This window comes from Rhinolophus sinicus, chromosome 16 (genome assembly GCF_057876585.1).
Source record: "Rhinolophus sinicus isolate RSI-liver-muscle chromosome 16, RSI-T2T, whole genome shotgun sequence".
NCBI lineage: Eukaryota > Metazoa > Chordata > Mammalia > Chiroptera > Rhinolophidae > Rhinolophus > Rhinolophus sinicus.
The window spans coordinates 134,393,111-134,414,086 of record NC_142516.1 but is presented as its reverse complement, the minus strand read 5'-3'; the positions used below and the strand labels follow the sequence as shown (position 1 = coordinate 134,414,086).

At 46.2% G+C, this 20,976-nt stretch overlaps 1 long non-coding RNA gene across 2 annotated transcripts in view; it reads left to right on the top strand.

Annotated features, from left to right (window-relative positions):
• Window positions 1-7,402, top strand: part of LOC141571033 (uncharacterized) — a 98,027-nt gene extending 90,625 nt beyond the window's left edge. For both annotated transcript variants that reach the window (XR_016019486.1, XR_016019485.1), the window contains one exon: window positions 6,191-7,402. This is a non-coding gene — a long non-coding RNA (uncharacterized LOC141571033). The remainder of the gene's footprint in view (window positions 1-6,190) is intronic.
• The last annotated feature ends 13,574 nt before the right edge of the window (window positions 7,403-20,976 follow it).

The window sequence follows — 20,976 nt, the reverse complement described above, 5'->3', positions numbered from 1 at the left end:
GAATTATGTAAACTTTCAAGATTCATTCTTTTCGGTTGAGTTTCACTTTTCCATTCCAGACTCTTTCTTTTGACTTTCCACTCTTAAATATGAAGTCCAAAGAACCTCAGAAGGTGGTTTGTTGTTTGGTTTCTAAAACAAAACAAACAAACAAAATAACCAAGCAAATTATAGTGGGAACACCTGAAAATTTCTGCATATGTGTAACACAGTTGAGACCCATGGACTTACTTTGGTTTAAAAACTCAGTAACTTAAAAAAAAAAAAAAAAAAAAAAAAAGAAGAAGAAGAAGCTGCCCAGTGGTTTTAAGGCAGCCATTCTCTGAATCAAAACCTACTGTGCTGAATTCAGGACTGGCTTTCCAAAGAAAGCTGTCAAACCCCTTTTATACATAACAGAAGTTATGTTCCTAATAGAAGGCATTAATTAGGGGGGTCCTGAGTTTGAAGGGGAGGAGATAGAGGCAGCATAGGGTCAGATATGAATAAAATGGTTTTAGAATCTTGGAGTAAGAGAAGAGCATGGTACACCTCTGTGCAGAGTTTACAAACATAGCAGCCATCATTTCCCTCCCTCTCTGTGCTTGCATACTTCTTATCCCATCAAGGAATGGAATAGCAGTCCCCTCCCCTTGAATCTAGGCTGAACTTAATGACTTGCCTGAACAACAGGATGTGGTGGAAATGACTTTCAGGGACTTAGGCTGGCTCCTAAGCACCTTTTCGCTTCTGTCTGGGTCTCTTGGAATGCTAACTTCTTGGGACACTTCTTGCTGGGACCCAGCCACCATGCTGTGAGAAACCATATGGAGAAGTGCCACATGAGGTGCTCTGGTTGACAACCACAGTTGATCTCTAGTTGACAGTCACTGTCAACTCTCAGCCATGTGAGCGAGCCATACTGGATGTCCAGTCTAGTCAAGCTTTTAGATGACTCCATCCCTGGCCCCTTTCTATCTGACTACAATCCCATGAGAGATCCTAGGTAAGAACTGCCCAGCTGACCCAGTCAACAGATGCATGAGAGATAAGAATAAATTGTTATTTTAACCACTAAGTTTTAGAGTGGTCTGTTAAGTAGCTAGTTAACCAGAATAAACACTGAGGTTTTCATCATGAAAGCCCAGTCTCTGGGAAGGTACTAAAGAGAGAAAGAACTGAAGAGTAGTAGGGCATGCTGCTGGCCCCAAATGAGTTGAAGTACTAGGGAAAAATGGTCATTTTCTCTCTAAAAGGATGCTTTTCTTCATGAAATAGACCTGAAGGAGTCACTGTGGTAGGAAGCTCTACCACCACCACCACCACCTCGACCACCGTCATTACCTGTGGAATTGAGTTTTAACAGTCTTGAAGGGAAGGGATAATACTTTATGCAGTGCTCATGATGGGGTAAGTAGAGATTGAGGATGTCTTTATGGACAGAGGGTCGTGAGTGAGGGTTTGCCTCCAGAAGCTGGGCAGGCTTGCAGAAATAAAAGGTCATCAGGTAAACAAGCTCTGTCAGTTCTGTGCCTGGGCTTGTTACTGTATGTGGCCCAACACAGAGCTGGATGCAGGAGCAAGTACAAACCAGCGACATCAAAGACCCTCACCATGGGGTTTCAATCTCTCTTGCCCAATGGATTTATTATTTCCTGTTTTCTTTTGCCCACTACTGCATCCCATTGCATCCCCTGGAATAGACACGTCTTCATGATTTAATGACCTCTTTAGGGACTGATGATCTCAGCTCTTTCTCTTTTACTAAACCTCCCTTTGGGAGATAGACCCCCATTTGGACCCGCATGCAACTCTAGCTAATAGGCACCCCCTCCTGGGGCCTCAGCCCTGGTCTCTATGTCTCAGGAGGGAGACTATATACAACCTACCCACTGCGAATTATCTTTTCTGAAAGAAAAACAAAGAAGAGATGAATACTCCTTGAAAAAACCCAATATGACAAAATTTATATTCGATAGTAGGTAAATTAGAGAGTTGTTCATATAGCAGGAGGTATTCCTTTAAATGTCCTCTAGTGCATTTAAATATAATTTGATTAAAAAAAAACAAAACCCCAAGGTAGCATTTCTTCAGGCTATATTTACTGTGTAAAGTGAGACGGACAGATGTTTATAAGAAGGGGATTTAGCAGAATGTGCCTCAGTCTAAAGACAAAGGGAGCCCTTGATTGATTTCTCACAGGGGGAGACATTTTTCTACCTTCTGAAGTGAAAAAACAAACAGCCAAAGAGGTGAACAAATCCAGCTTTCTGCAGTCAATTCATTTCACCAATTACTTTTTTAAGAACCCATGTGTGTCCAGCGAAATATGCCAAATAAAGAGTTTCAAATTAGTAAAGCAATCTTGGAAAAAAGCCATTGTCCAACTATAGCAGGGAGATACAGATTTTACTATTTTAAAGGGTGTAAGATGAGACAGCATTATTTAATTCTTCATTCTACACCATTTCTAGAATAACAAGCTGATAGTCTTAGGTCTCAGGAATGGAAAATGAGTTTGACCAAATTATCTAGGGAGAAATGTCTAGATCTGAAAAGACCTTTACATTCTACTTTAAACTTCTACCTCAAACGTCTACTTCAGGCAAATTCATTCTCAGGGTAAATCAAAATCAAACCCCAACAACCAAGATAAACTAACCAGGAAAAGAAAAGAAAAACAAAAAAACCAACAAAAACAAAAACAAAAGAAACTGCAGTTAGAGTGGAAGGGAAATGGGAGACTGATTTGATTTGATTCAATTCCATCAAACCGACCCAACCCAACCCAACCCAACCCAACCCAACCCAATCTAATCCAATCCAATCCCTACCAAAGTCTGGCAAAGTGTCAGATTCTGTGGATTCAGAGTTGAGTGAGACGCAGGTTCTGCTCCCAAGGAGCTATGTTTGCAGCATCTGCAAGAGGATCAGATATACATTCATGTTAGTAAAGGGCCCAGCCTTGCCCATTGCCTCCTGGCTGTCTGGAAAAGCCCTGCCGTTATGACCTCACCTCTGTGCTGCCAGGTTCAGCATGGTTCCTTCTCACCTCTGCACGAAGGGGGATCCCACTGCTCTGTGTGCGTGATTGTGGGGGTACACGGGCAGGGGTGGCTGATCAGGTATAACCCATTCTTTTCCCAGCACATTTGCTAGAGCTTGAATTTCATTAAGATCCTTTTTTTTCCCTCTCACCACTATCAGTCTAGCACAAATTATAATTATCAAAGCCCCCTGCCCACTATCGAAATAAAATATAGCCAGAGAGCTAAAGCACAGCCAGTCCATTGAGAGCCGACTGAAGCTGGGTAAGACCAATAATTCAAAACAGATGAACGGTACAGCAGATACTATGGGCTCAGTATCCGAGGCTGACCCGACCTTTGAAACTTGCTGAAAGTTATTCTTGAAATTCCCCAGAACTCCTTGAATAACTTCTGTAAAAGGCTTATTTATCAAAAAGTCATAAATAATATTTGCTAGATATTTGCTCCATCTCTCTAGGAAATGAATTAGGCTAGAAGACATGAGCTCAGTGGCTGAGCTGGGGCCGGTGCGGGGTGGCCAGGGTTGTGAGGTGAGTGCTCACAGTTCCAGGAAAGAGCAATGGAGAAGCTGCAGCTTTCCATCTTCCATACGTGGGGGTGGGTGGGGGGGTGGGGAGTGGGGTAAAGATAGGGCTGCTCAAGGAATTTGGTTCAGTACAGTGGATTTTAATTTTATTGCTTCTATGCAGAGGTAATTTTAGATGGCTGTCAAGAGACATAGCTCTGGTAAATAATTCAAGTGATACTGTTACAATCACCGAATTGTTTCTGGGCAAGAATCCCAAAGTCCCTGTGAAGAACTATAGATATTCTGTGACTGCCTTCTGTGAAAGCTGAGGACTTGATTCATTCATTCATTCATTCATTCATTCATTCATTCATTCATTCATTCATTCATTTGACAAATCTATTCAAAGGCATCATCCTAGTTCTGTAGGGGATATAAAGATATAAAGTACTTAGTTACATCTTTCAAGGAATCTTTGTGTGCGGGGGAGACAGGAAAATACATGAATACGTAGGACATAATGTAGAAAGTGATAAGTATTTCAGGTCAAGCACAGAGACAGCTATAGGAATTCAGAGGATATTGAGGTGACTTTTAGCTCATGGTGGGTGGGATAGTAAGAGGAGGTAGGGTAGGAGATGAAAGGATTTCTAGAGGAGGCCTCACTGAGCAGACTCTTGAAGGCTGGGTAGGATTTGGCAGGCCAGAGGTGAATCCTTCCAGGCTGAAGGGAACGTGAGAGGATCAACTATAGACATGTACAATGGTTGGTCCCAAATAGGCTATGCATTTTAAAGGGGGTGGGGGGAGGTGGAGAAACTAGGGCCAGAAAACTGATAATAGTCCTTGTAAGATGTAAGGAAGATGGTGTTCATAGGAGAAAGAGATGGTCCACACTATTAGGGAGGGTGACAGAAGTTGATAACTAATTGTGTGGGTACTGAGGGATGGTAAGGAATATGGAAGAATCTTCAAGCAATAATGTTAAGATTATTTTGAATGTGTGATGCTATTAAAGACAAACCTCACTGTTTGAGCTTGCATGCTGGGGAATTGGGGAGGAGGAGGGAGGTTAGGAAGACAGCCTGCTTGAGGGAGAGTATCACAAAGGACAACAACAGTATCTTATGCTGCTGACAAATGGGGAAATGTGTTGGGATGTTTGCAGGTGAAGGGAAGGAGCCAGTGGGGAGAGGGGCTGAAGATAAGGGAGAGGGATAACACACAGAGTTGGGTGCAAGAAAAGGAGGGATACAAAGCCTGCAGGGAGGACTGAGATATAATGAGTTGGTTCCCTGATAGATTTGGAGAGGGAAGTAGGGGAGTTGAGAGAGCACCTGTCCTCGTCCCGATGAAGTCAGAGGGCAGAAAGGACTCCTTTGGGATCTTGGGAGGTGGTGGGTGCTACACACAGCGTGGCAGGGAGTGGAGGTCAAAACCTCCTATGTGATGTTTGCCTCTGTTTTCATTCCATATCAAGGACCAACAGGCGCAACTGGGGGCTGGGCCTCTGCCATTTGTTCCTTGGAGGGTGGAGCTCTGCTGAGGTGATTGAGTTGTTTTTACTGGGAAAGCTTTGTGATAGGACGATCGGTGAATAGATTGGGGAGGGAAGGTTTAGGTATGGCCAAGGAGAACTGCCTTGGGGATACCCTGAAGATCCTGTCTTGCTTTTCTGTTTTTCTAAGTGGCTTTCCTGTGTTGACTACTAGTGGATATCTGCTTTCTGCATAGCATAGGGTAATTGGGTGTGATGAACGACGTTACTCAGGTACTTGTCATGGTTCCGCTTCTTATTCTAGGGCATTCAAGCTACAAAGGAGCTCTTAGAGGTCATGTTGCCCAGAAGCTCCCAAGCTGTCAATCTAGAAAACCAGATCTGGACCTAGTCTCCCAGCAGCTTCCAGCCTGAGAAGCCATCCAGGTTTAGAGAGGGAACGTGGCAGTGCCTCTCCTCTCCAGTGCAGATAGTAATGTTGGGCTTCAGAGAAAGAGCAGGGAAGAGTGCCTTCAACAGGTCTGAGCACCACTCATTTAGATCGTCTTCCAACTAGCAACATAATAAGTTTAGGGAACAGGGCCTGGCACAGAGTAGAAGCTCAATAAATATTTATTGAAATACAAAAGTAAAGGAACTCATTACAATTATGGAAGAAATAAAGTATGAGGAGTTAGGGTCTTTGATTTTTAGTTTTGTTTCCTCTCACTGCACCCATAAACCTTTTCTCTCCAAACTTAATGTGACTTAGGGATTTTGTACCTTAAAGAGCTATATGTCTTTCTCATGCTTTTCAAAATTCTACAATCTTCCCCCAGGCCTGAGGATCTTAATATTCTTTAGGCACTTTGAGTGTTAGACCTATATTCACTTACTCACTCTCTCTTACTCTGTATTCATTTACTCCTTCTTTTCTTTATTCCGCTGTGTATTTATTTACTTACACATCCATTAAAAATATTTATTGACCATCTATTATAAGTCAGGTAAAGAAAATATATTCTTGATAATTTTTTAGAGGAGTGTATTAATAAAAGACAGCCTGCTTGGTGGTTCATTTAATTGTTGTGGTAATTGCAAAAATGGCCACAAATTCCTCCCCTCCTTGAATTTACACCTTCTTACACTCTTAACTCCGACTGCTCTCCCATTCAGAGACTGGGCTTTGTCACATGACTCACTTTGCCTGCTGTGAAGAAAACAGAGGCTGAAAAGCACTCTTGCAATGGAACATGTCCTGTCTTGTTGTTTTTGGAACCCTGTGACTGCCACCATTTGAGGTAGTCTGGGCTGAGTTCTGGTGACGAGAGACATATGGCCCAGTTGCCTCTGTCATCATAGCCAACAGTCTGCCAACAACCAGACTTGTGAGTAACCCCAACCTGTCCACCCCAACCTGTTGGAGCTGTTTGTTTTGTGGTAATAACTAACTGCTACAACACTCTTCATTATTCTTGAGGGGCTACGATAAAGGAGGATCTCATGTCTTTCCAACCAAAAAATTCATTCTTGCATGAAAATGTGCCATACTTACACCTCCAAAATAATTCTGCAGGGGCCAGCTATCGATGGTTATTTTTGTTATCATGTTCACACTTTCCCGGAAGCCACTTACGCGCTTACAACCTTTGGGCATGAAATCAACAATAAATATTTGTTGGATTCCCAGACACAGATAAGACAAGATGCAAGGTGTGAGAAGACATCACCAGAGTCCCAGGTCTGATGGGAGTGGACACACCAGACGCAGAAGTTGGCACTTGGGAGAGAACCTACTACAGTTCCCTCAGAGGGCACAGGAGAACTGTTACTTCAACCAAGGAGCTTTGTAGCCTGCAGTCCATTCTGGCCAGCTCAGGGTGCCACAGTCACTCCCCACCCAGAATGATCCTGTGTTTTTAAAGGGCTAGAGGTGGCTATCCTACAACAGGCTCCCAAGGGACCCCGTGTCTGTTTGCCCATTCAGGAGTCCTGACTAGGTGAGGACAGGGTCTCACTTGCCAGGACACGAAGGTCCAGCTGAGGAGTCTGCTGTGTTGTACAGAGGAGATAGTTCCAGAGGGTCGGGCTGCAGCCTGCTTGTGGGGTGCTCTGCGACTCAGCAGTGCCCGCATTAGGGAAGGAGAGACTTACAGGGGTACGGAAGGTTCAACACTGTGCTTGGTACTGCGGAAAAGGTAAAGAAGATGAATACATAAATTAATGATGTTGACAATGATTATAGTAAGACAATGAGAACAGACGGCACAACTGGAATCCGGACAGTACCAGATCTGTTAGTAACGTGAGGGAACCCACAGCACTTTGAAGCTGAGTTCACACAAGTCTTGCCTGGGGCCAGCCCACATCGGGAAAATGTAGAATTTACACTGGGCACCCCTCTCCTGGGCTCTCCCACCTCCATCCTTCAGGCTTTTCTCACTCTAGTCACCCTGACAGCTCCTTGACCATCCAACACCACCTCTACCCAAATTAAAGTGTCCCCATCCTGTCTTAATCCTTTTGGGCTCTGCTCTCTACCAACAGACAGTTCAGCCCAGATAAAGGGCCCCAACTAATCTATCTGTAGCGTGAGTATTCCCCATCCCAGATAACATAACTCATTACTGCAGATACTTGGCAGGGCTCTTGGAGAAGGCCCCGAAACAGCAAGCCTCAGGCTGCAATTTAGCTTGTACCTGGGGGTCATGGGGCAGTGCTTGAACAGATCGGGCCTCGTTACCTCGCAAACTTCACGAAGGTGGCAGTTCAGGCTTCCTCTGTGTGTCATACGCCGACTTCTGGGAGCAGACAGGCTGGTGTGGTGCAGCAGAAAAGCGACAGGCTGTGGGGATCAGAGGAATCTGACTTGGCCTCTTATAAGCTCCGTGACCTAACAGTTTGACTTAATGTCTCCGGACCTCAGTATTTCTCATTTGCAAAAATGGGGAAGTTATACTTATCATCCAGGTTCGCTTTGAGAATTAGAAAGAGTGTATAGAAAACGTTTACCCACCGTGGGTCCCCCAAGGTGGCGCTGGGATAGGGGCTCCTCTTGCCTGCAGCCTTGGGTGTGATGATGCAGAGGGCCCCGAAGTGCTGGCCTGCAGGCCTTGGCTCAGGAGCCAGACCCTGTGGCCTCAAATGCTGGTTCCACCACTTGCTTGATGTGCACCTTTGAGAAAGTTACCTTCCTGGGGCCCAGTTTCCTTATCTAGAGGGGACAGTTCCTACGTCATTGGGTTGCTATAAGGATTAAATGAGGTATTTCAGGAGCTGACACTGTGCCAGGTAAAAGGACTGTCAGAGAGGGCAGGCGTTTGCGGGTGGGTGACGCAGGCATTTGGGACAGGCGTTTATGGGCTGACTGTTTTGTTTCCTCCTTCTGGAAGCTCCAGCCTTCCCAAAGTTACGGCGGAGCTGCTGCTGTGAGGAACATGTGCAGAGCCTATCCCTCAGGTGCGTATCCCGCACTCTTCAGCATCAGGGGGCAACGTCCAGGGTGGTCTTGGCGTCTGATGGGTCCAAACAGTTTGCTTTAGGAGCCAGAGAGACTCCCTGAGGCCTAGAGGGCTTCAAAGGGAGTTCCCCAGAAGTGATTGCCGGGGGTGGTGAGAGAGATTTGGAATATAGCATCACCTCTCTTTTTCCCCCTGGAACTCTTCTTGACCACAATTTTAATGTCAATTTGTTTTCTGGGGTTGTTTCCGTTTTTCCTCCAGAAAGGGTACAAAGATCTAAAAAAAAACCCACCAAAAAAACAAAATAAACAACCAAAAAGCCTCAATGAAATGAGAATTGCAGCTAATGGATTCTGGTTAACTGAAGCATCATTGTTAAATGTGGCTTTTCTTGTTGTCACTCGGCATTGGCTTTTGTGTGTCTGTGCAGCATGGAGAATTTGTCACTGTCAGTGACAACCAGTGACTCGCTGGCTGAGGCGATTGTGTGTGTCTCCTGCTGTGTGTGGTCACAGTTAGCTTCCGGGGTGTCAGGGCTGTGGGATAAAGGGGCCCAGCAGGTTGGCCTGCCCCTCAGTGATTTCCTGTGGGGGCAGTGGCCCTTGAAGAAGAGGATTTCACGGGGCACGGCCACCCCTGCTCTGCCCTTGCATATTTTTTCCTCAATGAGCCCAGGCCTGTGTGATGAATGTTGCTGAAGGGAGGCCCCAGGCAGGAGAGGAGGGGCAGGAGGAAGCCATTCAGAGAAGGGCCTGCACTTTTACCATCACATCTTCAGAGCCAGGCCTCTAGTTACTAACTGGGATGCTGGTAGATTCCCAGGGCAAAGGGCCCTTTGTTTATTCACTCATTCCTTGTTCCTGCCTATATTCCTCCCACCACCCCTCCCTCTCTCCGCCTGTTTCCATCCATCCATCCATCCATCCATCCATCCATCCATCCATCCATCTATTTATGAAATTGTGCAAGAATTGTGGGTAAAATATACAAGACTAGGTCCCTGCCCTTTAAGAGCCTCCAATCTAGGAACATGGATGAGACAAATACACACATAAAGCAAAATAGGAAAACAGCAAGGCCATGTAGCCGAGTATAAATTGCCACGAGCATTCAGAGAAGAAATGCTGCCGCTGTAGGTCAGAAAGGAGCGCCATTAAGTTACACCTGGAGGGATAGGTGAGGGGATTTCAAATGATGAAGGAAACAGGATTAGCCTTTCAAGATACAGAAACAGCAAGGGTGAAGGTTAAAAGGTGGGAAGCCTATGGAAGTTCAGGGCAAGGTGAGCTGTTTGGTTTGGCCATGGAGTGAGAGTGAGTGGGAGGTAAAGCTGGAAGGACAGTTTTGAGCTAATAGCTTTGAGGCACTAGGCAGTCAGGATCCACTCCAGGCTTCTGGATAAGTGTGTGGCATGTCCAGAGCTATGCTTTGGGATGGCACAGTTGGCAGAGACAGTGGCATCACAAGGGCTTCTTCCTGGCTCTTCTCGGATGCCCAGTGTGGGAGTCCACACCCACTCTCACTCCTTGAGCCTGGAGAGGTCCTCACTGGAGTCCTTGCTGGCCGGGCTAAGCCAGCCAGCCACTCCCCTGCTAGCTGGTGTCCTGCTCTTCCTGTCCCTGCTCTTTTAACAGTGGACAATCTGTGCCACACACATTAAGGTGGAAATCCAATGAGAAAGTACCGCCAGGCATAGCCTTTGTGGAAGAAAAGCACTGGCCAGAAGAACTCTTCAAAATTCCTGGGAGGCAGAGTTTGAAGCAATTAAACTTTGTCAATGACAAAGAGAGGAACTGCTTGGTGAGTGTAAATGTCCCAGTCAGGACTGTCTTTTTTAATGAGAGGTTAGCTTACTCCCTATGGTACTTTAATAAGTGTCAAAAGGTATTTTGTCCACAATAGTTATCCCTCCCCCTCTGGTGCCTTAAGTGGGCACCATTACACATTCTTTTGGTTTAAGGAATACAAACTGCCAGCATATACATCCTGTCTTTGGGAAGGGTAACACATTGAGAACCTTCAAGCCCCTAACACCTCAGTACAAATGGACTCCGTAAGTTAGCAAATCCTGATGCTACCAACTTCTGAGAGATCAGCACCCAGAACTAGGTGAATATGGAGTATTTTTAACAAACATTTAACCAGCATCTACTGTGTGCAAAGGCCTAAGCTGGAGCTGTGGCTGGGGGAATTAAGAGGAACACATTTCAGTCACTGTGCTGTAGATACTCAAAGGATCCTGCAATCCAGCAAAGAAGAATAAGCATTGCTACCATTTTGCAGGTGACAAGTATTGCTTGGCAGATATCGTTATGCTTTTAAAGGCATTACCTCATTTAAATGCTTTAATGTACCCTTATGTGATAGCTACTAGGGTTATCACTATTTTAGGCTGAGGAAACATGCTCAGAAACATATGTAAATAGTGTTACAAGTCAAATGAGGAGGTCTGGGAGGATGCATGGGGATTGGAGAGGGGCTGAGTGCAGACTCAGCCAGCCTCCAGTGTTTGTATTATAACTATGCAGTTATGAAGTGGAAAGGCCATTCTAAAATGCTACCTTGATAGTGAGGCCAGTAGGTAAAAAGCCAATCCGACCTGAGGCAGGAGAGCAAAGCAGGTGGAAGTCAGGGCCTGAGCATGGGGTCAGAGCAGGATGGCTAGCCACGGGAGGGACCGAGTCTTGTTCACACAAGCATAGTGCTTGGCACATGGCAGGCACTGAGTCAGTACTCATTGGATTTGTGGTTCATTTCTTATCAGTTAATTGGGGGAGCAGAACCAAAAGCAGCAACTGTGGAGGCCTACTAAATTTGTAGGGTTAACTTAATGAGACTGAGCCCAGGTCCCCTCCCAGATGGGACTTGCTAGCCCCTAGATATAATAGAGGATCAACTTAGTTCGTCCGCTTGGATGCCATGATAAATTGTGATGCAGCCCTAAAACTGGGTTGAGGATAAAAGCCTCCCCTGGTGGATCCTGGGAAGATGTGTGCATACATGTGTGTGTGCATGTGTACATGTGTGCACTCAACCAAGCTCTTAGTCACATGCAAACATGGGGGCTTCCTTTCCTTGGAAGGTTGGTGACAGCCCAGCCTCCCATTCACAGGTTGGAGAAAGGGCATTAATCTTCTTGACACGGCAATGGTGGGGGAGGGAATTGGTAATCTCTCAAACGGGGGTGTCCATGTGAGCGGAGAGATCCTTGTCTTATTTGGCTGTGTGAATAAGCTTTAGTTCATAAGCCCAGGGCATGAAAAAGTCATGTGGGTGCTTGCAGAAAATCAAGTAGTATTATAAAAAGCAAAACTTATCTCTCCTTTTTCTTCTTGCTTTTGTTGGGAGTGGGACAGAGATGGAGGGGACTTCTTCCCCATGGAGGAACCCTGAAGTGTTTTCTGAGAACAGACACCCACATTCTCTGCAGGAGGTGGTGAGTGGGCAGGGCAGGGGGAGCTCCTCCTGCAGAGAGGGCAGGCTCGGTGAAGCTAAACTTGTGAGCGGAACATAATCTATAGAGCCAACAGCTTTTACAAACTTCTGGCAAGCAGTGGGACCTCCATCTCTCCCTATGGAGTCTTCCTTGACCTAGGTGTTCTTACCTATGCTAGTCCTCTCGGTTAACCTGGGTTCTGCAGCCGCAGCACGCAGCTAACCAGAAGAGCCAGGATCCAGAGGCCAGACAGGCCCACAGGGGTCCTTCCTTCAGGATGCGGTCCCATCATCTGGAATGAGAAAGGCAGGATTGGAAGCGAGGAGAGGTGAAGGTGGTCAAGTACCCCGGTGCATCGGTTAGAGAGGCTTAAGACAAAGAGGCAAGTGGCTATCGTACTGTACCTGTACCCCCCACTGTCTCATCAGCAGACCACATTCTTTCTGTCCCTTGCTCCAGCTCCAGCCTTCCCCACCCTGAAACACCCAGCAGCCGCTTCTCCAGCAAGCCCTGATGTCATCCAGCTTGGGCTCTGTCTCCTTCCGGACACCTCCAACCAAGTGCAGCTAAGTGTCAGTCCCACATGTTTCATGCTGACTTATTCCCTAATTGTTTTACGCATGACAGTGCTGGCCCCTGAGGGCTTTACCCTCATGCACTCTCCCATACTCGCATTCAGGTCTCAAGGGAAATGTCACTTTCTTCAGAGAGTCCTTCCCTGATCTAAGTCCTCCAGATAGAATCATCCTGTTTGATTTTTTGTCCATAGCACTCCCCACTTGAACATCTTCTCTTTGTGTTTTATCTCACCTCACTCCACTAGGAAGTAAGACAAGAAGGCAACTTGCCTGCCTGTGCATCATGGCGGCCCCATGCCTGGAATGGTGCCTGACACATTGTAGAGCCTCCAGAGAAATGTGTTGAATAAACTGATGAATGAATGAATCCTCTTTTCTCCTGGCATAGTAACCAATGCATGTTTGCTGATGGATTAGGAAAACCTAACAGCAGCATGTGAGGAGAGCCAAGGATGGAACAGTGCAGAGAGGGCCAGGAGCAGATATAGAATTAGGGTTTGGGGTTCTTAACTCCACCCAGTGGGCAAATCTGGGCAGGTCATCCCTTTGGCTGGAGGACACTCCCAGCCAAAGAGTGTTTGGGACTCTCAGGCTTGGCCAATGAACCTGCCTTGGCAGCCGTTGCCCCAGGAACAGAGGAGATGCTCCAGTTTGCCCAGGGGCTGCAAGACTCTTTATGGAATCACTGGAGCAGGCATTGTTAGGGAGGAGAGGAAAGGGGAACAAAGAGCAACCTTCCCAATTATTAATAAGGCAGCAACCCCATCCATCTTAATGAGACAAGGAAGAAAAAAACAGCGCCAGGCAGTCAGCACACAATAGGATACAATAGAGACCTTGCGTTCTTTTTGAAAAGGAGCAAAGAAAGGGAGACACAGAGAAAGGAAAAAGCCACGCAGATTAGAAAGCAGTTCCAAAACATCTACCTCTGTGCCCTTCATAGAAGGTGTCACCCTGCTCTGCAACCATAGCTGTTTGAAAAATGCAGAATGTGTGGTGGTCTTCTGCTGGGTCCTGCAGTGAGATGGGGGTGGGGTGGGGCAAGATGGGGCAACTTTTCTGGCAAGTAAGGGGTGCAACGGCACCCATTCTTGTGAGAGCCTTTGATTCCTGGGTTTAGTGAGGCCTGTGAAAAGGTGAAGAGCTCTAGCTTAGTTTAACTTTGGCCTAAATAGGGGCTCCAAACAATCTATTAGTGAAACTTTTCTTTTTTTTTTTTTTTTTTTTTTATTAAATTTATTGAGGTGACAGTTGTTAGTAAAATTACATAGATTTCAGGTGTACAATTCTGTATTACATCATCTATAAATCCCGTTGTGTGTTCATCACCCAGAGTCAGTTCTCCTTCCATCACCATATATTCGATCCCCCTTACCCTCATCTCCCACCCCCCACCCCCCACCCCCCTTACCCTCTGGCAACCACCAAACCATTGTCTGTGTCTATGAGTTTCTGTTTCTCATTTGTTTGTCTTGTTCTTTTGTTGTTTTGGTTTATATACCACATATCAGTGAAATCACATGGTTCTCTGCTTTTTCTGTCTGACTTATTTCGCTCAGCATTACACTCTCAAGATCCATCCATGTTGTCACAAATGTTCCTATATCATCTTTTCTTACTGCCGAATAGACATATGAAAAAATGCTCAACATCACTAATCATCAGAGAAATGCAAATCAAAACCACAATGAGATATCACCTCACCCCAGTCAGAATGGCCATCATCAACAAGACAAATAGTAACAAATGTTGGAGAGGCTGTGGAGAAAAAGGAACCCTCATACACTGTTGGTGGGAATGCAGACTGGTGCAGCCGTTATGGAAGGCGGTGTGGAGGTTCCTCAAAAAATTACGAATAGAATTGCCATATGACCCAGCAATCCCTCTCCTGGGTATCTACCCAAAAAATCTGAAAACATTTAGAGATAAAGACACGTGTGCTCCAATGTTCATTGCAGCTTTGTTTACAGTGGCCAAGACATGGAAACAACCAAAGTGAAACTTTTCGATTAACGCTTTTCTCCTTAACCCCCGCCTCTACCACCAGGTAGTGTTAAAGATCTTCTGAGCCTTGGATCTCAGTTATCCTGTTTGTTAGCTGTGTGGCTTAGAGCAAATTGCTTAATGTCTCACCTTCAGTTTCTTCCTAACTAACTTATCTCCTAGACTTGCTAAGAAGATTCTATTGTGCTAATCTTTGTATAAATGATTCTCAAAGTGTCTGACACAAAGAAGGCATTCAGGAAATCTGAACTGAGTCAGAGTCTGGATTTTATTTCAGCTCCTGGACAGGCAGAATGAGGTCTTCTCCAGAAGGCTGGAAATACCTTGAGAGTGGACCTGTCTCGTGTATACTTTGATTCCCTCTGGTTTAGCACAGGGCCCAGCACAGAGGCGCTGAATGAATGACTAAAATTCCAGAACTATTACAACTTTATCAAGACAAGATGCTGATTGAGTAGTGGTCATGCCCTGAAAGGTGAGGGATTGTCCTTCCTTCTGGAGAACACTTCCCTGAGTGTGGAGTCCCCACCTGCCCTGGGGTTCCTTCCCTCTCCCAGTAGCAGGTCCCCCATGCTGCAAGGTCCAGCTGGGAGCACCAGCCATGCTATTGTACTTCTGGTTGACGTTGTCTACCTGCATAGAAGATGTGGGGGAAGGAAGAAGGCCCGTACCACACACGGTCTCAGGTCTCCTAATCAGGACCTCAGGAGGTGGGCTGCACAGAAATTGGGCTAGAGTCCCAGAGCACACAGCTGAGGCTGAAGAGAAGGAGATAATCTGGTCTTTTCTGGCCATCTCTGTTTAGGTTGAGGTCTCCTGGGTTTATACCTCTGGGGACATCAAAAGCATTTTGTTGTGGGAGAAGTGGAGAGAAAAGGAGCTATTGGTGATGTTAGCGACATGCTATCCAGAGTGTCCCAGGTCTGTACCCTACCACGGAGCTGGGAGATGGGGCAGGGAAGTGTTTGTGGAGAACAAGGCTCGGCACTCACATACTGCCGCCCTCCAGAGCAGCCAAGCCTGGATCCCAATTAGAGCAAGGATTCCTGCCAGTGATTGTTGCACTCTGCCAGGATCTTCATTCGTTTGGCGGGAAATCCTTGCAAGCTTTGCTGGATCCTGACACATGCCCAGACACACTCCCCAGTGTTCGAACCACCACGCTCTCATATTGGGTGACACACAACTTGTCCAGCATTTCCTCAGAGCAAACACCCCCAGGCCTGGGTAGGAAGCTCAGATACTCTCTGTGGCACTCAAGGAAGCCTTTTCACCATCCCTCCCATCCTGGGACAAGGTCCAGTCCATACGGGAGAGGTGTGTTTTGTGTGGCAAGTTATTACAGGATGAATTCCTGCGGCCCGGAAAGACTGGCTGCCAAGAGCTCTCCCAGTATGACAGGTATATGACCTTCCCAGTTTCCCTCTTGGCGTGGCCATCTTATGGGTGGGTTACCTTAGGCAGTGCTCGTTCTACGCCTAGTGTGGCCAGAAGGGTGGACAGGACTGAGGCGAGCGGGCTAGGAGGGAGTTCAGAGGCCTGGTATCTACCAATGACCTACAGTTCCACCTCGAACAGGCTGTTAAACGTCTCTGAGCCTGTTTCAAACTCTCCTATGCTCCTTGGTGGAAGCAGCTCAGAATCTCTTCTCTTAGGGTGGGTGTATGATGCAATGAATAGATGCCCAGACTGGGCCTGTGTTGCCCTGGGAGGGCAGGAAGCCTGAGCAAAGCAAACTGGGGAGGTGAGAGGTAAGAGGGAGCAACAGAGGAGGGCGTGTGTATGAGGGAGAGCGACGATGCTCACCCAGCACAGAACCTGCACGTAGTAGGAGCTCATTAAGTATTTGTTGATTGATTTCTGGACTAAGAGCTGTCTCTCCATATTCACTTCTGTGTGGTCTGGAAGGAAGAAGTAGAATATGACTCCATAGGCAGCGTGGCCTGGACAATGGGGGCAATTATCCAGAAAATGTGAGCCATCGCTTACCCCCCTCCCACACTAAATCTTTTGCAATAATTACCTGACATTTCAAATGAAGCAGGATTTTTAAGAACCTGTGTAATTAAGGCTAATATTAGAGACTCACACTGTTTCTTCTGCCTGAGAAAAACATTTATGCTCGATTTACCCATTTTCTTTTCTTTAACATTAATATTTATACTTTGACCCTTTTTTTCAAAAGTGATATATGGTCCTCGTACAAATTTTAGAAAATGAAGAAAAGCAAAAGGAAGACAGTTTAAACCACCCATGATTCCAACAACTATACATACTGGACATTACAGTATGCCTATTTTCAAATTCTTTAGCTTTTTTCCTTCTTTCCTTCCTTCCCTCCCTCCTTCTTCCTTGTCTTCTTTCTAGTCTTTCTGTAAGGTTTGAATCACACTACATATATGATTTTATCCTCTATTTTCCATATATTCATTCATTCAGCCTTCACTTTGTAAGTGCTTACCAGGAAACAGGGCACTGTTTTATGGGATATAGTTGTGAACAAAACTGATACAAATCTCTGCCCGTGGGAAGCTTACATTTTGGTGGTGGTGGTGGGAAGTGACAGACAATAAAATAAATGAGCAAAATATAGTGTGTTAGAAGATCAGAAGAAGGAAGTAGGAAAATAAAGTAGAAGGGGAAAACAAATGATGGCGAGGGCTGAGTGCAATTTTAAATAGGAAAGACCTCACTGAGTAGGTGATAGCTGGGTCCGAACCAGCAGGGCAATATTCCCCCCTAAGATACTCCATTTTCAACATCCAATCTTTGGGTGCTTAGAGTTACATTCTCAGGTGCACAAAAAATCTAGACAAAATTCTTGTATCTTCCACATTAATAATGCAATAGATAAGAAGAAAAATGCAAAGTGTTAAAAGCTTGCAACCAAGTCCTGGGCCCCTCAGGGTGATCAGAGTGTGTCCATGGCAAAAAAGAGCATGTGTTGGGGGAACGCAGGGTTGTGTGGGGGTCACATTGCAGGTGTCTGCTCGTCACAGCTACGCCAGTGGTGACTCTCGTCCCTCCACTTTGACATACCTATTAGAGGAATAAAAAAGAAATCACATCAAAATAACTATTTTGCGTATTGACTGTGCTCTTTTCACACCGATCTTTGTCAAAGGGCATAATTATCACTAACATTTGCGCTGGGCTTTTCAGTTTTCCAAATCGTGGTGTCTTCAGAGTTCCTGACGTAGCATGAGATGGTAAAGTAAAGGAAGCGTGGTCAGAGTTTTCTTTTTACATAAAATTCCAAAGTTTGAAGGGATCTACAGCTTATCTGGCTCAACTTCCTCGTGAGTTAAGGACCTAGTCTTAGAGAGGTAAAGAGACTGCAGCTGTCACTCAGTTACCTCAGGTTGGAAAAGTGGCCTCAGCCCAGAGCTCCGTCCACAACAGCAGATTGATGTTATTACAGCATCATTCCCTTCCAGCAGTCAAGTTGATGTTTCCTATGTAAAACTCCAAATAATAAAGATTGTTCTAGAGTCAACCACTGGTACCAGGTCCCACATTTGAAACACAATCTGTCTTCCCTGTTTTCAGGGCAGTAACTTCTTCACCTACCTCAGGACCAGTGTGGGCTCTGTCTAGGGATGGGCTTGGGTGGCTGGTGTCAGCCTGAAGGCTCTTTCTTGGGCTCTGGCATTCTTTGAGTGTGGGTCCCAAGAAGTAGCCTGGTTCTGCTGCCCCTGTGCCCATTAGCCAACCCCTTCTGAAGCCCTGAATATGGACTTTGTCTGGTGGGCTCCACTCTGCTCCGAAAGGACTAAAGCCAGTCATTTGGCAAAAATCAGCTCAGTTGCCGCCGTTATTCTTAAAGAGGCAGGACTGAATGGGCTGTGGGACTAATGTATTCTATTATGCCCCTCTGGCTGGCCTCTGAGTATTGGGGAGAGGGCTGCATTCCACAGATCGTCCCTCCCCCAGCACTCCACTTTCTAGCCCTGCCCACCATGGGCCCCAAAGGGGAGCTACTCAGCTAGCTCATGGGCCAATGAATGTCTCATCTCCCAGGAAGAGCCCTTGAAAATCAGCTGTGGAGAGGGCAGCCCATCTGGAACCCTTAGAATAGGAAGAAAGGGTATTGAAAGTGGCCGAGAGTCCAGTAGGAGAGCCAGGAATGGAAATGGAGAGGCAGCGTGGGCTGCTGAGGAGCAGGAGGAGAGGCAGCGGGGAGCTTCTGTGGAATCAGGCCACTGCCCCTGCTCTGTCTCCCTCACACCTCCTTACCTCCACTCTGCAGGGCACATTCAGCAATCACGCAACGTGTGTCCACCACCCCTTCTCCTCTGCAACCCATTTCCCATCAGGAACATTCCTCCTCCGGAGGACAAGAGGGGTCACTGGGTTTGATTTGAGCAGCCTGCAGGTCTCGCGTTCCAGGGTCAGTTATGCCCGCACCAAGAGAAATATGACGTGTGAAAGATAAGGGGAGAGGGGTTTGGAGACGAGAAGCCTGGGCTTACACATTTATCATACATGCTTTTTAAGCACGAAGGAGGGGTTTGTGTGAGCCTTGGGTCACTACCTCTGGTTCCCTGTGTTTTACAATACTAGGCCTCCATCCAGGGCTTTCCTTCATCTGGGAAAGGTGAAGGGAGCCTCAGCCATGGGAGGAAGGAGGAAAGGTAGGGTACAGCCAGGGGGCTTGAGTGTCTTTCCTAGCAAGACAGGTTTAGAAGTGTGACTTCCCTGGCCCCAGGGAGCTCATACTTCAGAGCTTTCTCTCCTTTTTGCACTTTAGCACTGCCTGGCTCTTCCTTCCCACGACCCCCTTTTATCTTTTATAAGTGTGCTTGTTCTCATTGACAACAACTTCCCAACCTTTGGGAGAGCTATCAGAAGACGGAGAGACTACTTGTTTAGGCTTAGGATAGTTTGGGCAAGGTAGGGTGGGGGGATGGACAAAAATAGGGAGAGAGAGAGAGAGAGAGAGAGAGAGAGAGAGTTGTTTCTCAACCTGACAGAATTGTTAGACCTCAGGAATATGGGGATCTCTGTGTGTCCAATGCCACAGTGAGGGTGAGGTGGGGTCCCCGTGGGCTTGTTCTGTTGCTGTGTCCCCCTAGCACACCCAGTGGTTTCTGTGAGTTGCTGGACAATGGGTAGGCAGATGGATGCTTCAAGATGAATCGTGGTGTCTTGAGTAACTCTGATCTCAACCCAAGCTCCTCCTGCATCCACGCCCCCAACCCTTTGCTCTGCACACATTCCCCCCAACCACCATATCTTTGATCTGTGTCTTTCTTTTAAGTGTTTGGAAATCCGTCTTAGATGTCCTCTCTTTCCCACATGACCTAGCCCAGGCAAAGGTTATATCAAGAGAAAAGAGGATGGAATTAAATTCCTATCTGAAATACCTCCTGATTGTGAGGAGGTAATATCCTTGGGGTGGGGATGGAAATAAAACCAAAAATCAGGGAATTTGGGTGAGTTAAAATCATTCAAGATATAGAGCATTTTATCCTCCAGAAAGAATATTTTATTCTTCTGTCAAGGCGCCAAGGATAATGGCAATAAAAGAAAACATGAGTGATGGCGGTAAGAATTATATGGCCACTTAGGAAGCAGCCGGTTATATATTTATGGACCAAAATGGCTGGAAAACCCTTTACACCCGAGGAGTTAATGCAGAACTTGGAAAGTCCTCCAGAGCTGAGTGGCTGTTCTCGGGAAGCTGTTATTTATGGAGCTTTATACTGTGTATTAAGTAATTTGGTGGTCTAGACTACAGTTAAAAATAAAAAAAGAACAAAAGGATTTGATGGGCAAATTATGCTTTTCTTGCGGGGGAGAGGGCTGGTAACACTATAAGTGTTAGAAGGATTTGAGAAAAGGCAATGTTTGTGTAGTGACAGATATTAAATACGATAGAGTGTGAAACTGCTAGAAGATTACAGAAGCCTCCAGATATATAGCTGCTTATGTTATAGCGCGTGGGGAAGAAAGCAGGGTCTGTCGGCTCCTGCCTGCTGCACTCCGTCTCAGAGGGACCAAAGGGCAAAGCTTCTTTGCTGCCTGCTCTTTGATTTTACAACCCTCCTACAGCACTCTTCCTTATAAAGAATTGCCTGTCCACTCTTGCTGCCTGAAAACTTGGTTTCATTGTTGAAGGATTGTCTTAATGCTCTGGACATGGGGTAGCTGATGAGCCTCTCTGTCACTCAATGTCCTCTTCTGGAAAGTGGAGGTTCATAAGACCCTTTCAGTTGGATGCTAAGTTGGGGGACACAGGTGCAAGTGTGTGACAAATCCACTGACACTTTAGAGTGTTTCACAGCCATAGGAATCAAAACAGGAGGAAGATATACAAACTTTCAGGCACAAGGGAGAGTTTCTTAGGATGGTGCTTCTTAGTCTTCAATGTGCTTAGGATTCACCTAGGAATCTTGTTAACGTGTAACTTCTGATTGAATAGATCTGCGGTGGGGCCTGAGGTTCTGCATTTGTGACACGTTCCCAGGAGGTACTGCTGCT